The 23030-nt window shown below is 42.4% G+C and overlaps 1 protein-coding gene and 1 non-coding gene across 2 annotated transcripts in view; one reads left to right on the top strand and one right to left on the bottom strand.

Moving 5' to 3' along the window:
* Window positions 1-23030, bottom strand: part of Arhgap26 (Rho GTPase activating protein 26) — a 384395-nt gene that overhangs the window by 99232 nt on the left and 262133 nt on the right. The gene's annotated exons all lie outside the window — the stretch shown is intronic.
* LOC118595092 lies at window positions 15310-15447 on the top strand. Its single transcript, XR_004946465.1, has one exon. It is a non-coding gene; the product is annotated as a small nucleolar RNA SNORA42/SNORA80 family (small nucleolar RNA).

Here is a 23030-nt window from a genome sequence, read left to right as displayed (position 1 = left end):
GATGAGGACATTCTCATATCTCTGCTGGTCCTGGAGAGAGCACAAAATCACATCTCTGAAGTGTTTAGCAATTCTTCTCATGTTTAATTGTTCTGACAATGAAAGTCAGTGGTTGGTCACTTTTATTTTGCTTAGCTTTCTGGAGCTGAGAATACAGTACAAGGCCTTGGATACACTAGTCAAGTGCTCTTTTGGGCTACACCTTAAGTTAGATACTCACAAAAGAAGCACACTTTCCCCTCAACTCATCTCTAAGTTTCTGCTACTTCCCAGCTGTGGGTCACTTGACAAGCAACTTACTTCATCAAACATAAAGGCTTTGGGTCTCTCTTCTTTTTGAAAAGGAGTAATAAGGGTGGAGAGCATACCCACTTCATGGCATGTGGTGCAGTTTGAAGGTGAGCATGCATGGTGATCATACTCCCATCCTCCTCTTCTGCTCCCATACTTCTCTTCTTGTTCATGTCATTTATTGGCATAGAATGTTTCTATTATTTCTGTGCTTGACAAACTTTCTCTGCAAGACTCGCTCACACAGTACCCTTGCTTTCTGCACCGTCTTTGGTCTCTTCCTCACCCTGACTCAAACAGATATGTTGGCCTGCCTCTGAGGTTCTCACTCAGTGTTGGTGTTTCCACCACTATAATGAACACAGAGACTGAGTATTAAATTTGACAAAGCCAGTGACAAGCAGGATGAAATTTAAAGCATGATGGGAACTTCTTGGTAGACGTAAAACTCACATTTTCAGCCCAGCTGAAAAATTTCTAATTATTATCAACAATTTGGGGATAATTGTACCTGAACTATCCCAACCTCCCTTTTCAAAGTCTCAAGCTGTGTTCCACTTCTTAGATTTAATTAATGAGTAATAATTACTCTGATTTTCAGGCCCTGAGGCCCAAAGGCTTTTGGAAAAAACAGTACAATAATTTTGGGTTGGCAACTCTGAATATAAATAGGCTTGAGGCTACCCAACAAATTCATTTCCTGTTTAATGATCCATTTTATTCTGAAACTTAAAACACATTGATCTAAGTCTTGTGAAACTTTTCAGACAAGCATGTACCTTCTCATTGCTACCATTATATCTGGGTACTGCAGAAATAAATTGATCTGTCACTTGATTATTTAGGCTCACAACTTGTTACAGCTTTGTTCATTACTTCAGAGTGAATTATTAATGACTTGAGATCTCTGTGTATTCCAGGGAGAAAGGCCTAGACCTAAGTCTCTGCTGGCACCAGCCATGAATTATAGTTTGACGGATTTACAGATGTGTGGGAAGCAGGCTGGCAGGGTGCTGGGAAGCTGGTCCAGCAGAAGCCACAGGACTCATTCATTAGCGAGATCCATAAAACACTGAGCCTGCCTTCTGTTCTGTTAATTGTACTGCCTGGGCTCTTCCTCAAATAGTTCAAAATGTCATGTTGAGTCTTGTCTTAAAATCCACACATACACTTCTTGTGTGTTGAACTCTACATTGACACATTCCTTTCAGATCCCTGTATCCACATGGGCTATTCTGCTGAGGTACCTTCCAAAAATATTCAAGTAGAGCTGCCTTTCTGCAAGCTTGCCTCAGAGGGTGCAGAGGAAGAGATCTACCTGTGTTTGGAGGGAAGGAAGCCCTTGTTCCTCCTGGGACTCTGCATTTGGGCAACAAACATTGAGAGTCAGTGCACCTCCTAAGGCATATGCCACATAGAAGTCCAGGGGATCTAGACCCATGTTCCATGCAACTGAATTATAATTAGCAAGTAAAGAACATATTTCAGTGAAAAATGGGCATGGTGGAGGGACTCTTGCCATCTTTATTTCAAGGGAAAGTAGCTAGCCAGTCTGGATCTGATACCCTTTGGGAGAGAGAAGGGGGAAATCATTTCCAGACGAAGACTGTGGTTATAACAGGGGGAGCATCACAAGGAGCTAAACAGTAGCCAATCCCTTTAGGGCCTATTAAGAAAGGGCCTCAGACTGCATAGGGATCACATCTGTTTTCTTTGAGTTGAAATGAGAATCAGGGCTCTGTAAGTGCTGAGTTCTTTCTAACCACAGACTTCCATGAGGGCCTCCAAGTACCTGTAAGCCTACAGCAGGGTTTGCAACCTGATTGTCTTTGAGGGCTGGAGTGCTATATTGAGGAAAGAAAGGCAAAGCCAAGCCCAGCTCTACTGCACACACTGTGGTGTCAGGTGAGTGGGGTCAACACAGATTCCATGGCTGCAGTAACACCATACAACCAGTATTCTGCCTTCTCCAGTCCAGTCTCCAGTGTCAACTAACATGATACCCCAGACCTCCAGCATGACGGTGACTTTACAAGAAGTCCTAGAAACTGTTATGTACATTTGGCTTTTATAATAACTCTTGAACAGTAATTCAAAGCTTTCTGAATATAAAATATGAAATCAATTTTCCTATGCAATATTTTATTGGTGCATGTATACATACAAAATATGCATATATACACAGTACATACACACACACACACACACACACACCCCAGAAACAGATATTTCAGAACAGTAAGTGGGATGCATCTGATATTTTCTGTTCTTTTTAAAAAAATCTTCTAAATGGATTTTGCAACTCACTTTTGCACCAAGAATTACAATTTGAAAAACACCACCATAGAACATTGTGTGCAAATATGACCCAATTTCTACAAACAGGAAAGAAGGCTGAGGGAGACAGTCACCCAGTGGTTGGAGTCAGAGAAAGAGCCAGCTGAACGAAAGGCAAGCTGTGTGGCCTCCTCATATAGGAAAGGGGAGGAAAGACACCTTATAGCACTGGGAGGCTGAAAAAGCATGGCTAACTAGTCAATCGTCTGGCATGGCATACGTGCCTAATCGATGGCAGTTGCTACTGTCATAGTGCTAGGTAGGGCACAGGAGCGGGTCCCAGCAGGTAGCAGTTTAAAGCCATACTACAGTAATGTTTAGTAGCTGCTTTGGTCTGGGTCAAAGAGAAGTACTGTGGTACAAACAAACAACTGGAACAAATGTGAGTGAGCCGCACACTTCTTTTCCTTCACTTCTTCATAAGCATCTCGGGCACCACAGGGGGGTGGGCACCACAGGGGGTGGGCACCACAGGGGGGTGGGCACCACACCCAACGCAAACCCAGGCAGCTCATGCTGCTTCATGACACCAGCAGCTTTATGCCCCAATCTACTGAGCAAGCTCTCCCCTAAGCAGCCCAAGCTCATCACCCTGGAAAGCCAATTCTGAATTGCACATGTCCACTACAGCCACAGCAAGCCTGTTCCTTTAAACCACATGTCCTGACCCATCCCTTAGGGCATTTCTATACTAACTGTTTCTTTTGCACAAGTGTTACAAGGCCAAAAGCTGGACGATGACCTTGAAATGCCTCCTGTAGAGGATGCAGACAGGTACCAGGCAGGTCTAAGGCTAACACTCCTGAAAGTGAGAGAGTGGGTGGAAGATCAAGCAAGAGTAAACATCACCTTAGTCACTAACACCTTCCTGGGGAAGCCCCAAGGCTGGGCTGAGGATTCACTAGAAATGAAGCTGTTATTTTGTGGTTAACCAGCTAAGCGTTAAGTTTCCAGGGCTGTTAATTTGGTTGCTTCCACCAATCCCTAAGTGTGTGGTTGCCTGGATACCACTTGGACTTTCTGAGGTGGGACTGGTAGGGAGGGTGCAGGGGGACTCTGCTAAGAAAGCCCACCAGAGTCAGAAATATAGCTTTTCTGTGCTGTCCCCGAAAGAAAGAGTAACATAATCATCTCTGCATGGTCTGCGTGGTCACATTCATTCCCGGGAATGGGTATCTAGTGAACGGCCAGACTTCCGGCTTTGAATAATTAATGGAGTATTATTTCTGAAGGGTACTTTTTCTCGCCTCCTTCTCAGGCCGGCACTCTGTTCGCCACTCTCCTACAGGGGAGGGAAGTGGGGCACTGAGAAGTGAAGCAGCCCACCTGTGCTCCTCCAGCCAGAAGGGAAGGAAGTCAGGAGAGCCTGTCCTCTTAGCCCTGACTCTCAGCTGTCCCCACACAACCAGTGACAAGGGGTACTCTTCTCCCTCAGATACCCCATAAAAAGGAATTGCACAGAGGAATCACAGAGCCACCCAGGGAGAGGCGCCAGATACAATGAAGGCTAAAAGGAGAAAGGTTGGTCCTTCATCGTTGACATAGACTGATGAGCTGATATAGGATGAGAGGAAATGAATGTGTGACTACTTATGAAAGTCTGAAAGCAGTACTGGATTAAACTGCTTCTTCCCACTTCCTGCCATTAAATCTGGCTGTCTGCTTGGCAAAATGATGAACTGACCCTTGGATATGACAGAACAGTATTTTAGCTGGGTGGCACAGCCCCAGAGTTGCTTTCTAATGGTGTAAGAATGAAGCCGTGCTGGATCAGGCCCTCTGGATAAGTGAGACAATTGAATAGCTTGAACTGTTTGGGAGGCACCCAGGCTGTGGGACCGGGACCTGTCCTTAGTGCATGAGCTGGCTGTTTGGAACCTTGGGCTTACACAGGGACACTCTGCTCAGTCTAGAAGGAGGGGACTGGACCTGCCTGGACGGAATCCACCAGGTTTAAATGAATCCCCAGGGGAGTCTTGGCCCTGGAGGAGTTGGGAATGGAGGGGAGGGGCTGGGGGGAAAGTGGAGGTAGGGGCGGGAGGGGAGAGGACAGGGGAACCCATGGCTGATGTGTAAAATTAAAACACAAATGTAATAATAATAAAAAAAAATCTAAAAAAAAAGAATGAAGCCGTCAAATGGATAAATTAAAAGAAGGAAGGGGGCAGACAAAATGGTTTTTATAGCCCCAGAAAGATAAAATGATAACACAAGCTATGCTGTTTTCCTCCAGGATGTTTCAAGGCTCTATGAGTAATGGGCAACTTGTCCCTGCTTCTCCTGGCATGAATGACCATGTTTCAGATGGGCACAGATGACTGCTGAGAGGTCCACTGGCCAGGATGACTTACGGCAACTTAAGGACCAACCGCTTACAGAGACACACTCAGTCCTAGACATTCTTTAGAGAAACCAAGGAGCCCTGTGAGGGAGACAGGTACAAAAGCCTCTGTGTATGCAGGTTGCAGCTGAAGCAGAGGTGTCTGAGACCCAAGTACACAGCCAGCTCCATGTCTACTCAACTCACCCTGACATCAGTCTCGAACATCCGCCAAGGTCCCCTGACTATTTTCAACTTCAAGGTGGAAGCTGTTAGCATGCAAGTGTGATGGAGTCTCAAAATCACATGGAAGCTGTCATCTGATTCAGCAGTTCTACTGGGAGTATACACAACAGAGCTGTAAACAGGGTCCTGAGGAAGCATCTGCACTCCCACCCTCATCACTGCTCTATTCATAACTTTTAGAACACAGAAGCCACTCAAGTGCCTGTGGGGGCATAGGAGGTTCAGCAAGATGTGATCTATACCTGCAATGGAATGCTACACAGCCTTAAAGAGAAAGGCAATGCTGGCAAACACAACATGGATGGACCCCGAGGACATTAGGTGAAACAAGCAGGTTGCAAAGGGTAAGTACTGTCTGATTAGCTTACACAGTACTCAGTAGCCAGACTCCAGGACAGAGGAATTGCAAGCAGCACAAGATGGCAGATGACGGAAGGCAGTTCCTGTTCCTATGTGCAGAGTTTCAGCTTGGTGTGATAAAATACTTTTGACGGCTGTATACTATAAATGCATTTAATTCCACTTGACTATAGTTTTAAAAATGGCTAATGTGGTAAAATCTGTGTTATACATAGTCTGTAATAATATAAGCTGATGATTAAAGGGGAAAAGGATTCTCCAGAAACCTTTGTGGAGTTCCATGAATCAGTGACTTCTCAAGACCCTTTTCCACCACATTCCCCTTTGCCCTTCAACCTCTGGCCTTCGTATTGTCCTAATTCTGATCCTCAATGCCTTGGGAGCCCTTGTCTGGCCCTCTCCTAGACCACTTTCACTTCCTCAGAGGGGTCTTTCTGGCTACCCACAGTAGGTCAGGTCTTGCACTAAACTTCTAGCTCCCTAGTTCTTCTTTGCCGGCACTTACTGAACAATGGGTCACCATTTATGAAGGTGTTTGTGGATGTTTCTCACACTTACCAGAGTTCCAAGACTATGCGGATAGCAGGACCCCTCCCCCTTATACCACCCCAGCCCCTAGCACAGCTTGTTGAGGTTGAAGAAAGAAATAATATGTGGATGCAATGGAGGCTACCATCTTGACAATGCCCAGAGGATCAGTGGCACTAAGTTCCTGCTTTAAGGTTACTTTTATGTAACCTACCAGGGTCTCAGATCTTTAGTCATGCCAGGGGCAGTGGAGAGGCAGTCAGGGCAGTTCCCCTGACAGTGATGGTATATAACAAACCAGGTATCACTGTTGGCCACACTAGTCTGCAAGGTATGAGGCCATAAAATATTTACAGGGTATAATAATCATTATTGTATGAATTACCTAATACACATTATATAATATTGCATAATGCCCAAATTATGATGCTGGTCTTCTTCCAAAACATTTGTTAGAGCTTCAAGGATAGAGTATCCTATGTTAATTTTTTTTCATTTTGTCAGTTTCTCAAATCCCTTTCAATTCTGCCTGCCTTTAATTATTACCATAAATGCCATCAATAACTAACAGCAATATTAGCCAAATATTTTCTGGGAAGCAGATGTTAAGTACTTCATCATTTATCTCATTTGATCTTTACAATTATCCCAGGAATTACACTTCAATGTTGTTCAGCATGAGAAAGTTAAAACTCTAGACAGTTTCAGAAATCTGTCCAAGTTTATACTGAGTAAGTGGTAAACGTAGAAGCTGAAGCCAGGAAACCTGCAGTCTGATTACAGAGCTCCTGACCCTCCAGGCTCCAGTGGAGATGGTGGTACATGTGTTTGGTACATACCTCACTGGCTTCTCTTCTGTTCTACATGGTTTAAGGAGATCATGTGGCAAAGGAAAACTGAGTTGTGTAGTCCTGTCTGGAACTTGTTAAAAGTAATCGATGTTATTAGTTCACCTATGGCCATTAACAGTGTTGAACCTCCTGAAGTTTCTCTATTGGGAATACACTAATCTGGGCCATGGGGATTACTGACTCCCATAGAATGGGGTCGGCTCACTCAGGATAAGAACTGGAACTTTTGTGTCAATTGTAAGTCAGGCACAGACTTTAGAGTCCCCAAATTGGTCAGCCTGGGTATTATTTATTCCTCTTATTTCCTTTTTGTACAAGGAAAGTACATTGTTTAGATCTAAGGATCTGGATCTAAGAAGTTAAATGATCACCTTTCTCAAGTAGGCTTCGTTCTTAGGCCCAGTCTGCAGGCCTAATGGGACCTGTGGCAATTGGGTAGGAGAAAAACAGAGGCTTACCCAGGGACACTTTCTCTCTGGAAAACTACTCAACTATTCCAAGTCACTAACAACTGATTCTAAGTCCCAATTGTAATTAACTCTTGCAAAGAAAGCACTTTAGAGCGTATAAAATGATTTCACATTCATTATCACAGCATTAAAAAAATTAGTTCTCAGACTTGGGGAGAAATGCTAGAAGGGAAATGAAGGAGGCACACTAGCCGCACATGTGGAAATGACAGCATGGAAGGCCGCAATGCAATTCCTGTTGGTGTGACACTTTCCTCAGTGATGCGGCTCACTGCCTGGAAACCACCACTGTCCAAAGTGGCAGGCCAAGGACTGAGGCGCCCCCCAATCCAGCAGAGAAGTCTCTGTGCCTCACCTATTCTTCATTATCAAATCATTTCCAGTGTCTACTCTGTGCCAGGGACTGCTTTAAGTACTGAGGATGCTGCAATGAACCAAACAGACCCCTCTCCTCCCACCCCTGGTTCTTTGTCTTAGAAAAATTGTCATTTTGTATGGTAAAATAGATAATACATCAAAAATATAGTCCTGTGCTAAAAGAACATTCTGGGAATGGGGACAGGGAATACTGGGGTCAGGTTGCATCTTTAAAAGGTGAGCTGGGAAGAATGGCTAGAAGGAGGCATGCAGCAACAAGATGGAGGAAGTAAAGAAGTTTGCCTTGTGAACACCTGGGAAGTCACATGCCCAGGAAACAGTAGTGTGGATACATTAAGGTCGAAAGGTGCATGGCATGCTGGCAACACAAAATGAAAGCCAGTACACCCGGGGCAGAATGAGAAGAGGGGAAAGTAGCCAAAGTCAGACAATGGGCCTGGGGGCAGCAAATCCTGGAGGGCTTTGCAGGCCACTGTGAAGGCTTTGTTCTTGACTGAGTGAGATGAAAAGCAATTAGAAAATGTTCATCAGAGGGGAAACCCAATATCAGCAGTGCCTCTCTTCAGGCTCAGAAAGGCCTCAGCTACTAAGACTGCAATGCTCAAATTCCATGGCTCTCTCATCTTCCAGAGAAAGAGAGAGAGAGGGACAGAGAGAGAGATAGAGAAAGCTTTACAAATGGCCATCAAATGCAGTAGAGAATCACGACATACAAACCACCATACAGCCCTGTTTATATTGCATCTGAGCAGTTAAATGTGCCAAGCCCTGTGCCTGCCACCTTGGCAGGATTCTGCGTTTGCTGTCATTTGCCCAGCCCCTGTGTGGAAGGGCTCCACTGCAGGGAGTGCACTGGGCGAAAGAACTGACCTCAACTGGAGGTCTAGTGGAACGAGGAGCGGAGATATGAGGGGGGAGGGTGCCTCTAAGTGCTGGTCATCAGGAACAGACCAATACTAAAACATTTCAAAGAAACACTTGTAGGCTATATTGAAATTAATTAATGCAACCACCTTTAATTACTTGAAAGAAAAAGCAGTCTTCTGAAGATAGCCCCTTATCACTCATCCTGTTTTACAGATAAAGGAACAGAGACAGAAACCTAAATCAAAGAAGGCAGCTCAAGGCCCAACACCTGGAGCTTCTTCTTTCCTACCCACAACCCTGCTTCAGAGAATGAAAACCACCATTTTGGAGGGATGACCAAGACTCCAAATCTATATGTGGGACTATATGTGTGAGAAAGTCTGGCAGACTGTTAGCAAAAAGGAGCAATATATTTACTCAGGCACTCATCCTGGGTGAACAGAACTCATTAAAGAAGACAACATAATCTCACAGCCTCCATAGCCCGCAGACATCAGAAAAGGTAAGTGGATCACATCTCACATGTACCACCATTACCACCCCACTGCTGAACTTCTGCATCACCATCTCTCAGCCCCTTGGTCCACTCAGCTGTCAAGTGTTTTGAATCTGAATTCAAATTCACATCCAAGGGAAACAATGGCTCCTCTCATTTATTTAGATATACAGCAAGTAGCTGGAAACAAGTTTTAAAATACAGCATCAACAAGCAGGAAGTAAAGGTTAAAGATTAGAAAATGGACTGTTCTTTAGGCAGAGAACAGCACGCAGTGTCTGGTAACAGATACCAAGTGATTCACAGAGAGAAGCTGAGTTCTGGGACTCCAACCATCAGGCTCTCAGCAAGTGTCCTTCTCAAAGCCCAAATCAAACAGATTGCTTTCAAAGGGGAAGTCAAAGTGTTTAATGACAAAACACTAAACTGTTCACAATGGTACGAGCATCAAAGCTGGACACCTTGCTGTTGTTATCTTGCTTTGAGCACTCCATAAGTAAGGTGGTTGAAGAAGCCACACTGAGGGCAGCAGAGATGGAGAAGCAAAGTCTAATGTGGGCCACAGCATGTCAAGAACACAGCTATGTACATTTTTCTAGAAGACACATCTTCAATGGCCTGTTTCAACAGACCAGCCTGGGTATGTGCCAATCCACAGAGCTGAAACAATATAAAGAGCAGCAGGTCCTCAGTAAACCCAGTTCCTCACTTATGGACCCCATAGCCTGACCCCATCTAGCATTCTAACTTATGCCATGCCATCAAGAAATGACACAGGACCAAAATTGGGGAGGAGGACCAACTTGGGTAGGGCAGAAGGACAGGCTTCTACAGAGAGAAGAGGAGAGTGCTACACCTAAGTACAAAAGGCACGGGGTAGAAACCCACATCCTGGAAAGGAGCAAGGAACCACACCACAGTAATGAGTTGGAGCTCCAACCACGAGCATCGGCGATGCCTTCCTGTGATCTCAGGGTAATGAACTCAAAGCAATTACATTCCAGACAAGTTCCATAGGAATTCTGAAGGCGGTGTCAACAGTTGCAGAATAGAACTGGAAGCCTGGGAATCCTTGTCACCCCTGTGGTTTCCCACATGATGATGAGAACAGCCTGTGGCTTCCAGCAGGTCCCATTTCCCATATCTGTGGTCTTAACACATTTAGGAAGTGGCTCCTCCCAAAACATGTTACTGACAGATCCCACTGCTCAGTCTTGCACACAGAAAGGACCTCCATCCACTTCTATATGGGGAGAAAGTGACACTAGAAATCTATTATATGAAAACATATTCACTTGGGCTATGTTAAAAGCTAAGTAATCATTAAACAAGGGTAGAAAACAAAGCAAACAAAAAGAGTAAAACTTTTAAAAGATTCCTAGAGTTGATCCTTAACTTAAAGGGAGAGAAGAGACAGGCCCAGCCTGTCTCCCTGCTTAATGAAAGGCTGGTATCCAGGGACAACGTTCTGATGTTGTACCTATCACATATAGAGTGCTGTCAAACCTCGTATCAGCTATTCAGATTGTTTCCAACACTTACTTAATCATTCCCCAAAACACTGTAGCAAATCTCCAGGTACATAAGTACCTGTACATATTTTTTCTCCAGAATAAATCCATGGAAACAGAATTTGTTAATGAAAAGCAATAAAGATTACTAATATATACTGCCAACATGTTACCCAGAAGACCTATATCTAGTTATACTCCCACATACAATATTTTAGGGTATCTGTCTCTCTAAGTCCCTTATTTTTTTCTTGTACTAAAATAAAGCATTATTTTCAAAGTTGTTATAAGTAGTGTACAACTTTGTGCCTGCCTTATTTTAAGATGCATTTATTTGATTAGTAATGACTAAATCCTTTCCAAATGCTCTGTGATCCAGAATTTTTCCCTAAAGTAAAAGAATTTCTTACAGGGGACACATATAGCAATGAGCAAAGGTAACCAAAAGTAACAGATAAATAATAAGATTTATTGGGTAAGGCTGTATTTTATCCTACATTATGAAAAAGAAATAGTTACAGTACAAAACTACTACAGTATTTCAGTCTAACAATACACATATCCTTAATATAATTTTTTGTTTGTTTTTCGAGACAGGGTTTCTCTGTGTAGTCTTGGTGCTTTTCCTGGATCTTGTTCTGTAGACCAGGCTGGCCTGGAACTCACAGAGATCCGCCTGGCTCTGCCTCCTAAGTGCTGGGATTAAAGGCGTGCACCCCCACCACCTGCCTCCTTAATATAATTTAATACACATGTTAAACACTGTATGTTTCAGATCCCTGCATCTGATGCTGGGAAAGGATGACTCTCCCTGCTTTCATGTGCAGCATTGGAATTCTCTGAGGTCTACTCATAACCATACATGAGGCAGGCTAGGACAGAAATAGAAATACTGCCAATTTCTCAGTTAATTGGTTTAGAAGCTCCATGATATCAAGAACCATGTCTGTTTTGTTTGTCATTAGGATCTAGCAAAAAGAGCTTAAAGGGACATGAGCCTCAAAATTTTAGCTCCAATGGTTCCAAAAATATTCCAGCAAGCTCCATTGAGTACCATAGCACTTGGGAAGTATTACACACATTTGTGGTTGCTACAGAGGCCTGGGCTACTTCCCTGGTATGTGGGCTCACTGAAAGGTCAAGGTGAGAATGAGAGGTGGTGAGAATTCAGAAAACTATCAAGTGCTCTATAAGATAGGGTAGTGATGAGAAGGAGGAAGATGATGAAGGATTAGTGAGTTCAGTAGGAGAGACCCTCAGAGACAAGAGGCTAGGCAAGAAACCAAGCCATCTGTGTTGGTACCCATAAGCTGTGCAGTGAGAGTGCCTCCCTAAAGCCTGATAGGCCGTGAAACAAGCAGTGGATAACCTGGTCACTCTAAGCTGTGCAGCCATCTGGGTCCCACTGAAAGTCAGTGGGTAGCAAAAGGAAGTTCTGTCACAGCAGCTTTGTTGGAATTGTCTTGCTGAACTGGGAGAGGAAAAAAAAAGCCCTGTGGTAAGAACTCAACCTGGGAAAGAGTCAGATACAACACCCATTTTCTACATGCTTGGGGACCAACTCTGAAGCCCTTCGGTGAAATTAAACTTTTGTAAGCAACTGAAATGACATTTCTTGGAAGTTTTCCTAGGAGAGGCACATGCCAAAGAAGCAGACTGGAGTATCAAGAGGGAGCCCCCATCCAGAAAGGCAGGCAGTGGCGAGGACAGGGGGGATGGAAGTTCATCCACAGGGTGGGGCAGAGCAGGATCCCTGGATGGGTTTTCCATAAGGGATGGAGGAATGGAGGTATCAGGCCCAATCACACCCCTCACCCTGCTATCCCACAAACAGAACTTCCAACACCCACTGATTCACATATAACCTACAGTTTCAATCAGAAAAAATGCCAGGGACCACTATGAGAGTGTGCACAGGAAGTCACTGCCACTCCATTAGTTCCACAATTTCCAGACATTAGCCTTCTAGCACTAGCACTACCATAACATGCGCATGCATGCGTACACACACACACACACACACACACACACACACACACACACACACACACATACACATGAACCTGTTGCCATAACACAGATGTGTTCCTCCTTCAGGAAGGGATCACTCCAAAGTACTATAAAAATATTCTTTTATGCTGTGTGCCAGATCCTCTCCTGCTTCTCTCCCCATTTTTTAAAAGTAAAATTCTGGGTAGAAGATGCAGCAGAAATTGAAATGTGGGCTTTTCCACTAAGCAATGACAAAAACTTCAATAATCTAGTTTTCAGACAGAAGAGCATAGGAAGCAATGTTTCAAAGCAATGCTGTGTATTATGGGCTGGAGAAATGTAAATAAAAATATTTAAATGGGTGAAAGTAATAAAATCCATTCTCTGAAAAACATGACCTCTGACAGATGTCAAAGCAATGTGTGACCAAATGCCAAGGAAAAGAGGGAACAACCAGTGATGGTGAAAAGAAGGAGAGACTAGAGCCCCACAGCCCTGTGAGGGCACATCCCAGTGACCTAAGACCTTCCATCCAGGCTCTCTCTCTAAAGTTTTCACAGCTCTTTATGATCGTATATCACGGGGCTGAGAAATCAACCGTCTGTTATGAAAATGAAAGACTGTCTGAAGACCCAGGGAATACTTGGTACAGAATCCCTTCCCTGAGGAGGGTTAGAAAAGGTTTTCATGAAGTCACAAGTCTCCATCAAGAGACCAACTGGGACTGAACATCAAACAGCAAACAGACACAGTGAAAACTAAGAGAGGATGCTCGAGGACCAGGGCAATATTCTGTACCACCCTCATTTGTAAATCTGTGCTCCCCCTCCACCCCCGCTTCTATACTCATTCTCACTGCCTCATCTTCTGAGCTCACAGTCCACAAGTGAGGGTTCCTGTCATACACATCTCACTCCCAGGGATGGTTCCCAACTAAGGGATTCCTTCAGATCTATGTTTGTTTACATCCTAAAGATATAGACACGAGTATCCAGTCACCAAAAGGGAATGAGCTTGGGAAAATCAAGTCCTGGTCAGAGTTGTAGGCATTTCATTTCCTGTCTACAAAGCTAGAAAAATCCCAAGGGCATGGCCAAGCAGTAACGATTCTGGTTCTATGACCAAAACCTAAAAGTGAAAGAAAGGAAGAAGAAAGAAGAGGGGGAGGGCAAGCGGGAAGTAACTCCTCAAACTTAGATCACTGGAGATGATTAAGCCTGAAATGAGAGATGATAATAAGCCCAGCTGTAAATGCTACACCTGAGAGGTCAGCAACCAACATCACTTCACAACAAGGAAAGAGAAGAAAGCTTTGTATTACTCAACATGCTCGCCCGACCAGGGTGCTAAGGACAAGGCAAACGATGGGAGATGGGACATGCACTCACTACTTACCAATACACTGCAGGAAACAAGGGTTTGGCTCCCAGGAGTTAAGTTATTCTTGTGGATGTTCCCTTTGTCTTCTGTGTTATGTAGCTTCTTTAGGGTGTACATTTGTGTGGTCAGGGCCTCCTTTCTCTTTTTAGAAGTGTCTATGACTATGGTCTCTAATGCACTATACCTCTCAACTACAGAAAATCCACAACCATTCTCTTAAGAAATTACTGCTGTTGTTTATGATTTGTGCCCCAAGATATATAGGATCAGAAAGTACTGTGAAACACTGAGTGTGAGACTGAATGGAAGGTCCTTCAGTCCCTGGAGCGATGTCCTCATGGGACTGCGGAGCACTGGTTTCTGCTCTTTTCAAGCTATGACCATTTGCTGCTACTTGTATTCCTGCCATGGTGAGTCATCTGCTGCTGCCTCACCAGAGGTCAAGCTAATGATCTTGACCTTTGAACCTCCAAAACTGTAAGCTAAATACACACCCTTTTCTTTGAGCAGCCTGCTTCAGGCATGAAAAACTACTTACTACAACTAATATTTTTCATAGTCTGTGGTCTCAACCATATAGTAGACCATGTTTGGAACTTCTCCTGAACTTTATTTTGTGGTTCCATGAATGGAGGAGCCCAGGGGTTCATGCATACTATATGAGTGCTCTACCACTAAGCCTAGCCCCCAGCTCTCTTTTCAAACATTTTTCATTTTATTATTTCTCTGCATTGCACTGTGGTAATTTTCTAACTCCTATCTTCCTGTCTTCCCTCAGATTTGTTTAGTTTGGTATTTTGTTTCATCAACAGATTTTTTTAAACTGCAATGGTCACTTCTATTTCTATGATCACCACAAACTTCCTTCAAATCTGCCTGTTCTTTTGGTTTAACCTCTTCTTTATAGTTTTAGTTATTTTAATCATTATTTTTTTGGTATCTTTTATTTTTTTCTGTTATTGTCTTATAATATAAAGTTCAGGGCTCTTAATATTCCCACACACTGCTTCCACTGGCTCTAGCTTGTTTGTTTATAATATTAACTTTATCTTCAAAGTCATTTTGTAATTGTGAAAAATCATAGGTGATATAAGTTGAGTGTCTATTCTGCAACTGAGTTAAGGGGTATCACTGTCAGGACAAATTTGAATGTGGTTATCAATTTCTTTAGTGATCCCTGGCTGACGTAGGAAAATAAATTCCTTATGGTATACTTGTGCTAAGATTTTTCTTAGTCTGTGCTTTAAATGTTAGGGAAGCCTGTTAAGATTTCTTGACTAGTGCATAGGTTTGGATTTATGGCAGGCCTGTAATCCTGGGCCTGTCGTAGTGTCCTGTGCTAGAGCAACCCATGGCCCTGAACCATTCATTGCCTGGCCTCTGCCTGTAGGCTACTGGCACTGAAGTAAGTCGAACAGTATGAAGGGACAACAGGCTTAAAGCAGGGGATTCCTTGCTGTGTAGACTCTTCCAGGGATTGTCTGAGATTTTCTGATTCCCAAATTTAAGCTTTCTTGACTAGGTGGAAGGCATCACAGTTCAAACTCCTTCCATTCTCTAGTGGTCTGCTGGTCTCTCTCCCATTCCTGCATGGTCTGGGAACCTCACTGCTGTTTTGCTATCATGTCTTCTAGCTGGTGCTATGATCGCAAGGGGTTGTTGTTTCTTTTTAAATAAAATAATCCAAGAATACAGCTTAAAATCATGCTAGCCTTTGACAGTAGGAAACTTACAGTCAATTAAACTTCCCTATTAATTGTAGGTATAGTTTGGTTTTAAGACAAGTTTGAACTCATCAGAACAAAACAGTACAGACAGAGGAGCTTCAGAAAGATCCTGCTGGGGTGAGAGGGCCACTTTTCTTTAGGAGTGTGGCCCCTGTTAGGTTCTCCATACCTCTGTGGGTGACCTCACATCCATGCACATATAGATAGTGTTGCTGAACTCAGTCAGTTAAAAATAAATAATTGCTGTGGGACATCTTTCTGTATGCTGTGAATATATGTTGTTCCCATTGGTTAATAAATAAGCTGCTTTGGCCTAGGGCAAGGCAGCTTAGAGGCTGGCAGAAATCCAAGGAGAGACAGGAAAGAGAAAGGCAGAGGGAGGAAATGCCAGACTGCCATCCTAGGAGCAACATGTAATGGGATGCAGGTAAAGCCATGGAACACATGGTGATGTACAGATTAATAGTTATAGGTTGAGTTACACTCTAAAGAGCTAGCTAGCAAGAAGCCTGTCATGGGCCATACAGTTTGTAAATAATATTAAGCCTCTGAATGATTATTTTATAATAAGCTGCTGAGGGACTGCAGAACTGGGATGGACATGAGAAACTTCACAGCTACAAATAATTATAAAAGGACAGGAAGTTATAAAGGAGATATAATGAGAGGGGTATCCTGGGAAAGTTGGAGGTGAGAGCAAAGGGTATATATGGCCAAGATACATTGTACACATGCATGGAATTTTCAAAGAATAAATAAAATACTTACTATAAAGCAAAATAATTGTAAAATATTAGCAGTTCTAAAATTATCTATTGGTATAATTAAAATGACAGATTAGAAACTATATGTTTGAAAACAATGGACATTTAAGAAAATACATCAGTTACTCTACCCAGTACAAAGACAAAAAATGCATGTACTACTTCCTGACACTATAGTTTGTGACAAAAAGCATCAAGCACAGTTCTAGAAACAGGAGAATTAAAAGGGCTCCAAAATGAGTATTCTGAGCTTTTAACTCTACTTGGTTTAGAGTCTTAAGTGGGGCTAATCTCAAAATAAAAGAAGCAAAGACAAATCTAAATCTGAACTCTTCTGCTTGTTTCATGCTTTGTTTTAGGAGACAGGGTCTCATACAGCATAGACTGGTCTCAAACTCCTTATGTAATTGAGGGTAACCTTGACCTCCTGATTCTCCTGCCTCCACTACCCAAGTATCCAAGTATATATTGCCACATCTAGCTGAATTAGTCTTTTAAAACTTGGAATTTTATACAAAAAAAAATTAAAAATCTCTAAGTTTTTACAGTTTGTTCAAAATACATTCTAATGAATGTTCAATCAAATCCAACATATTAAAGGGACTGGAATCACAAACGTTAGATTTTTGGGTAGATGACAAAGGAGTGACTTTCAAGTTAGTTCTACTATCTCTCAAATTCTCATGAGTGGACATGAGTATTTCTGTAGAATCAATTAAATGGGCTGTAATATGCCAACAGGGACCTGTCTTCTGGCTTGCCAGGCATTCTTTATGAGGTGGCTGGAATGAGCACCCTGTAAAGCTGTCTGTGGTTTCCTTCTTCACTTACTTAGTTACTACCTAGGATAGCAGTTCTCAAAGTCCTGGGTTCAGCGAGTTATAAAAAAAAACCCAGCTAGAATGATGGTGCCTCAGAATTAATTGAGGTAGGGCACAACATCAACTCTACCAAGAGGCAATGAATTCTTCAGTCACATACTCGAAGCTTTAAAACTAAAATATAAGAAGACTAGTTTTACTTAGGAAGTCCCTTAATAAACCAGCAAAGTATTGATTTTATTCAGCCTTGATTTTACCATGCTACTTAATGTGGTATGAAACTGAAAGATCATGATTAGTTCAGCCCTAAGACTTCTCATTGCATACTTTCAGACCATGGTTAACTGACCACTAGAAATGGAAGAACTGGTAAGGAGGCTGGTGGGTAGGCCACTATAGACTGAGTGGATTCAAAAGACCATTTATCCAGTTGTCTTCTGCTAAGTCATATATTAAGAATTTTTCTTAAACAAATAATGATAATGAATGCATAAATTAAATCTTTAAAGGGTTTTTTCAGTCTTCACTTCTAACCATGTAAGTATCAGTAAATGTCATGTAAGTAAACCAAGACATTGATTTTCTTAGGTGCTATGACCAAAATGCTTAGGAATACTGGATAAGAGCACAGTGCCTCAGGCAGTGCTTCCACTGGAAGTGAAGAAAATGGTTTGAAATTAGTTTGAAACCATGAAGTTTGCACAGCACTGCCAATATGTTACATGCCACTAGGCTGAATATTTCAAAACTGGCTCATTTATCTTATATGATTCTTTTTTCTCAACACCCTCACATAAAGATTTCAATGACCTGACACAATTCCATTTCCAGAATAAAGGCCAAGTGACATGGACTACCCTCCAGAGATAGATAGTATTTTTTCTCCTATTAAGACTGTTTATGTCTTTGTTGTTGTTCATGTGAAATTTAACTATTCCAGAAGGCCTTTTCTGTGAAACTAATGACCACTATGACCACTATTTTAAGATTACAATTTGGCTCAAATCCTTGAATTTTATTTATAATATGCCATACTATCTAAATCTGATCTATTTAGCCACTCTGCTAATGGCCAGTGCATGATATCAATTTGCCTATCCCTAAAACACAGACAATGTAGCCCTATGCACTACACTGTGACAGGTCCAGCCCAAGCTCTACCTATAAACTCACCGTGGTTGTGACAGCACACTTAAGACATGTGCAAGCCTAAACTAGACCAAATACCAGCATGGAAGGGGGAATTAGGCATAAAGATCCACCTTTAGATAAGGGGTAATTAGCAATTCTTAGCTGCTGAGAGACAATGGGTCAGTTTTCTCTAATAATAGCCCTTGATAGGTGGCCTTCAATAAGTTGACCAGGCTCTGGTAGAAGGCCAGAATATCTGAGCAACACAAATTGGCCTTGAGAAGGAAAGCGAGGTGAATATGGTCAAAAAACACTGTGGGAAATCCTCAAAGAACTAATACCAAAATTTTAAAGGGTGTGCCCAAACAGTAGATGGATGTGCCCAAACAGCACTCCTATAACTCACTCACAATATAAAACATATATAAAAGCAATAGGAACCAGAAAAGGGCATAAAATAAACATAAAATTGTGAAAGGTAGTTGATGTAAGAAGCACACTAAACAAGGGACTGGAAAAGGGTTTCTCAAGGGACTGTGGCTTCCGTTTCCACAGAAAGCTTGTTAAGAATGCCAGATCTTGGTCCCTTTGGACCCGCTAAAGATTCTGCTGGCTCCTAGGTTTCTACAGAACCACGGAAGTTTATCACATGGAAGAGAGAGGAGATATCTTCCAGCCCAGAAGACAAAGCCTTAAAGTCACATAGAGGTAGGCAATGCTGAGGAAGTCAGAGGAAGCTGCTGGGAATGCAATGTGAAGGCTCTCAAAACACAGTGTCTCAGGCATAGGCTAAATTTGGTCATGAGGAACCAGAAAGGTCTGGAGCATCTCTAGTCCCCTGAACTCTACCACATGTATTTTCCTGACACTAAGGTACTTTCAAAGCAAGCAGAACACTTAGATAGCCATGCTTTATCTTTGATGAAGGGCAGATTCCTTTAATTCACATGCAAGCACCAAGTTCTGAGAGCAGAGGCAGCTCCAGCTCTGGTTCCCCACAGTGGGAGGCAGGATAAGCTGAAGCATTGGAATCTAGCCATGGGTGAGAAAGCATATTGAGGCCTGAAGTAAATCCAAGCAGTAAAGAACAGTAACTGTACTCTGTCCTCTGCACACATCTTGAAGCACATGGATGGCACTTAAGACCCTTGACAGCACACACAGGTTCCAATGCCAATGACCCTTCTGAATACCTTCTTTGGTGCTTGAGAAACCTACTGGAACATGACTTGGCTCGTAAAATTCAGTAGACAGTACTGAAGCAGCTGTACAAAGCAGACAATGTCAGTAAATATTGGGGAGAGAGGATGTGGAATCCAAAACTCTAATGTGGCTCCAGGCATTCATGGTTGTCTGAGCATAGGAAAAGCCAGTCATGCTGGGCGACTCCTGGCACATAGACTAAATGAGCTTTGTGGCAACAGGACCCCCCACTGAGAGGGAAGGATCACAATGTGGGTCTCGGCTTAATGAGAATGTCAACTTGAAGTGGTACAGCAGCAGTGGAACGTGCTAGAAAGGGCAAAAGCCATTCAGGAAGACTGGCTGGGTCTCTAAGACAATAGACTCTAGAGCGATAAGCGGTCACTCTTGAGATTAATGTGAAAATATGAAGGGAATGCAGGATTAGGATTTATGGCACTTGGCTTTTTTTCCTCATAGCTTCAGGAACTTACATATGTTAGCTGTTTTTTATATGATGAAGTAAAAGTAAAAATGGAGGCCCAAGAGTTTTCTCCCATAGTCAAGATTCTGGATAAATCATCAACAATGGGTTTTTGTCACTTAAATGAAACCAGAAAGGACTGGTATTTTTCTAGCCCCATGGATGGCTATATCAATCTTTATCATTCTTCTTTCAGATACTCTGGAGAGAAAACATTCTTCCACCAAGAACACAAATCAACTTCTTGGTCCTTTACAAGTCTCACCCTCAAATGAATCTTCTTTGAAGCGCCTACAGAGAGCTTGATTGAGTAGTGTAGGACAAATGATATCACAGACACTGACTTTGCTTTAAGAAGCTTTCACAGTAACAGGAAGGAAGGAAACCAAATAACCCGGTATCTCCAGGGCCATGACCACAGAAGGCACAGTGCACAGGGCCAGAGCCTCTGTGATGGAGAAGCTGGCAGAAGCAAAGTCAGGAAGGCATGTGTAGGGCATTGCACAGGGTGGTGATTTCCAGAACTGCACACTTAGGGTGTGGAACAAAGAAATGAAGCTGGAGAGGAGGCTGTGGCCAGATCACAACAGGTCTTTGTATGTTATGCTAGAGAGACAGACTCTGGCTTTGATGAAGGCAAAGAAAAGGACAAGGCTCCTCTAAAATCATGCCTCCTTCCAAAGCTGTGGAAAAGGATGCCATGGGCCTTCCTTTGCTCTTGCCAAATTTCCTGTAAACACGCCATGCATTCCAAAAAGAGCGAGTAGGGTTTTTATGCATTCCAAGTGCATTTCCAAAAGCCATCACAAATCAATCAGTAGAGGATGATGAGAATCCAGAGCTTACCACCAGGCACAGACAATCAAATCTGGTTCCCTCTCATTTCTTTTCTCTTTTTCTACTTTAATGGTATATTATGAAGGAAAATAAAAAAAAAAACAAAACCTTTAAAAATTTTAGAGCAGGATTAAGTTTTAATGATAAAGAATACTGTGGTCATGTTATAATCCTAATTTCCCTGAAAAGTAACTCATCACCCACAGGTAGGTCATTAATACCACTTTGTCCAGCTGTGGGAATCCCACCCAAAAGGAGTTTTCATTGCATACTCTGAATGTCTCCCAGTGGGCTAAACTGAGAGTATGATAGACATAAACATCAACAAGACAGACCACTGAATATGGCATGGACAACAGTTCAATAAAGAAGAGGAAGAAAGCAATATCAGGTTTCATTTCAACCTTACCATTACTTTCCTTAGTTTTACTACATGTAATGACTTGAAAGTGGTCCTTTGCATATACAGTATCTCAGGGACTTCTTATCAGAGAGAGAGAGAGAGGTCCAAAATAGAAGACAGGATAAAGTTATGCTGAATTTGAGCTAAGAAGTAAGAGAATGTATTTCCCATAACCACATTTCTATGGCCAACAGAGTACCCTCTGGGGATATGCAGAGAAGCAAGATCCAATCCAGAAAGGACAGCAGAGTGGATAAACGAGAAAGGGCAGCAATAATTCAGCTAAAATAAAACTGACCATAATAAAGTGTTCATAAGGTAGAAAGGAGCCCGTGATTTTAGTGCTGTTTCTAAATGGTAATATAGCTTCCCAAGGAAGGTGAATATTGACTATGGCTCAGATCATTAAAAGTAAAAACTGATCACATTTAGAAAACAATGCATCATCTAAGGAGGAAAACAATATATAAATAAATAGATAGATAGATAGATAGATAGATAGATAGATAAAACAAACAAACAAACAAACAAACAAATAAATAAATAATACTTTAGCTCTTGCTTCCTCAAGGATATCAAGGCTGCCAACAACTTTTGAATATACTCTGCTAAGATTCATAGTAATTGCATCTTGTTATATCCAATAGAATGTATACCCCACAATGAAGACTTTTCCCATAAGGAATATGACCAAATACTTAGCTGTTAATGTCCAAATATGGTAAGTAACTTTTCACCTACAACTTTATGCTTAAGAACTTGTAAAGCATCCTGTAGTCTGCCTGAGGAACACCTATTCTGCACCTACCTTCCAGCATCCCTTCTCAAGAGGCCCAACTTGTACTGGTAACTCTCCACTTCCCTAGGGCCCTTGCCTCCTAAGCCACTCCCTATCCCTAGGCAGGAAATCTAACTATCACCAACTCTGTGCAACTCTACCACCCCCATCCATCCCCACTGTGTATTTGTGGCCCCTTCTCTAGAACATACGCTCCACCCACCTGAATGATCAAGAAATGTTTTTCTCCAGGAAGGGTCCTTAGACCAGTACTAGAAACTACCCCCACCTGCCTACCTTCCTACTCAACCACCTTCTGCCCCCCATCTTCAAGTAGGGAATCCTAGACTCACATTAACCAACTGATCCAGTGCACTTTGCCTACGGAAAATTTCTGTGCACCTCCCCCAACACTTCTAAAGAACAGCTGTGAGAATCTTATTACTCTACAGGTCTGATCTTGGGCTTAGAAACTTCACTTAAGCCAGGACTACTTCTGAAACTCCATTTGAATATCAACACCAAATTGTCCAAAGACTAACCCTAAGCCCCATACAGCTGTCAGGTACTTGACAAAATTAGGTTAACAGGAAACAACTTCAAACCAGAGCTTCTACATATTCTGTTCTTGGGTGGTTTTGTTTTAATTGTATTTTGTGTTTTAGGGACTTGACAATTTATTTCCAATTCTTCTACTTTGTCTTCAAGACTTGATATTCTTTCTTCCACTTGATCCAGCCTGTTGGTGATGCTTTGCTCTGAAATTGTTTGAAAGTTTTATTTCATTTTTGGCTTTTCTCCAGAGATTTCTTCTTTATTAAATTATATTTTCATTTATTGAAACGTTTGCATTGTTTAAGTCAGCTGTTTCAATTT

This window comes from Onychomys torridus, chromosome 13 (genome assembly GCF_903995425.1).
Source record: "Onychomys torridus chromosome 13, mOncTor1.1, whole genome shotgun sequence".
NCBI lineage: Eukaryota > Metazoa > Chordata > Mammalia > Rodentia > Cricetidae > Onychomys > Onychomys torridus.
The sequence above is the reverse complement of the archived record's forward strand: the minus strand, read 5'-3'. Positions and strand labels throughout refer to the sequence as shown.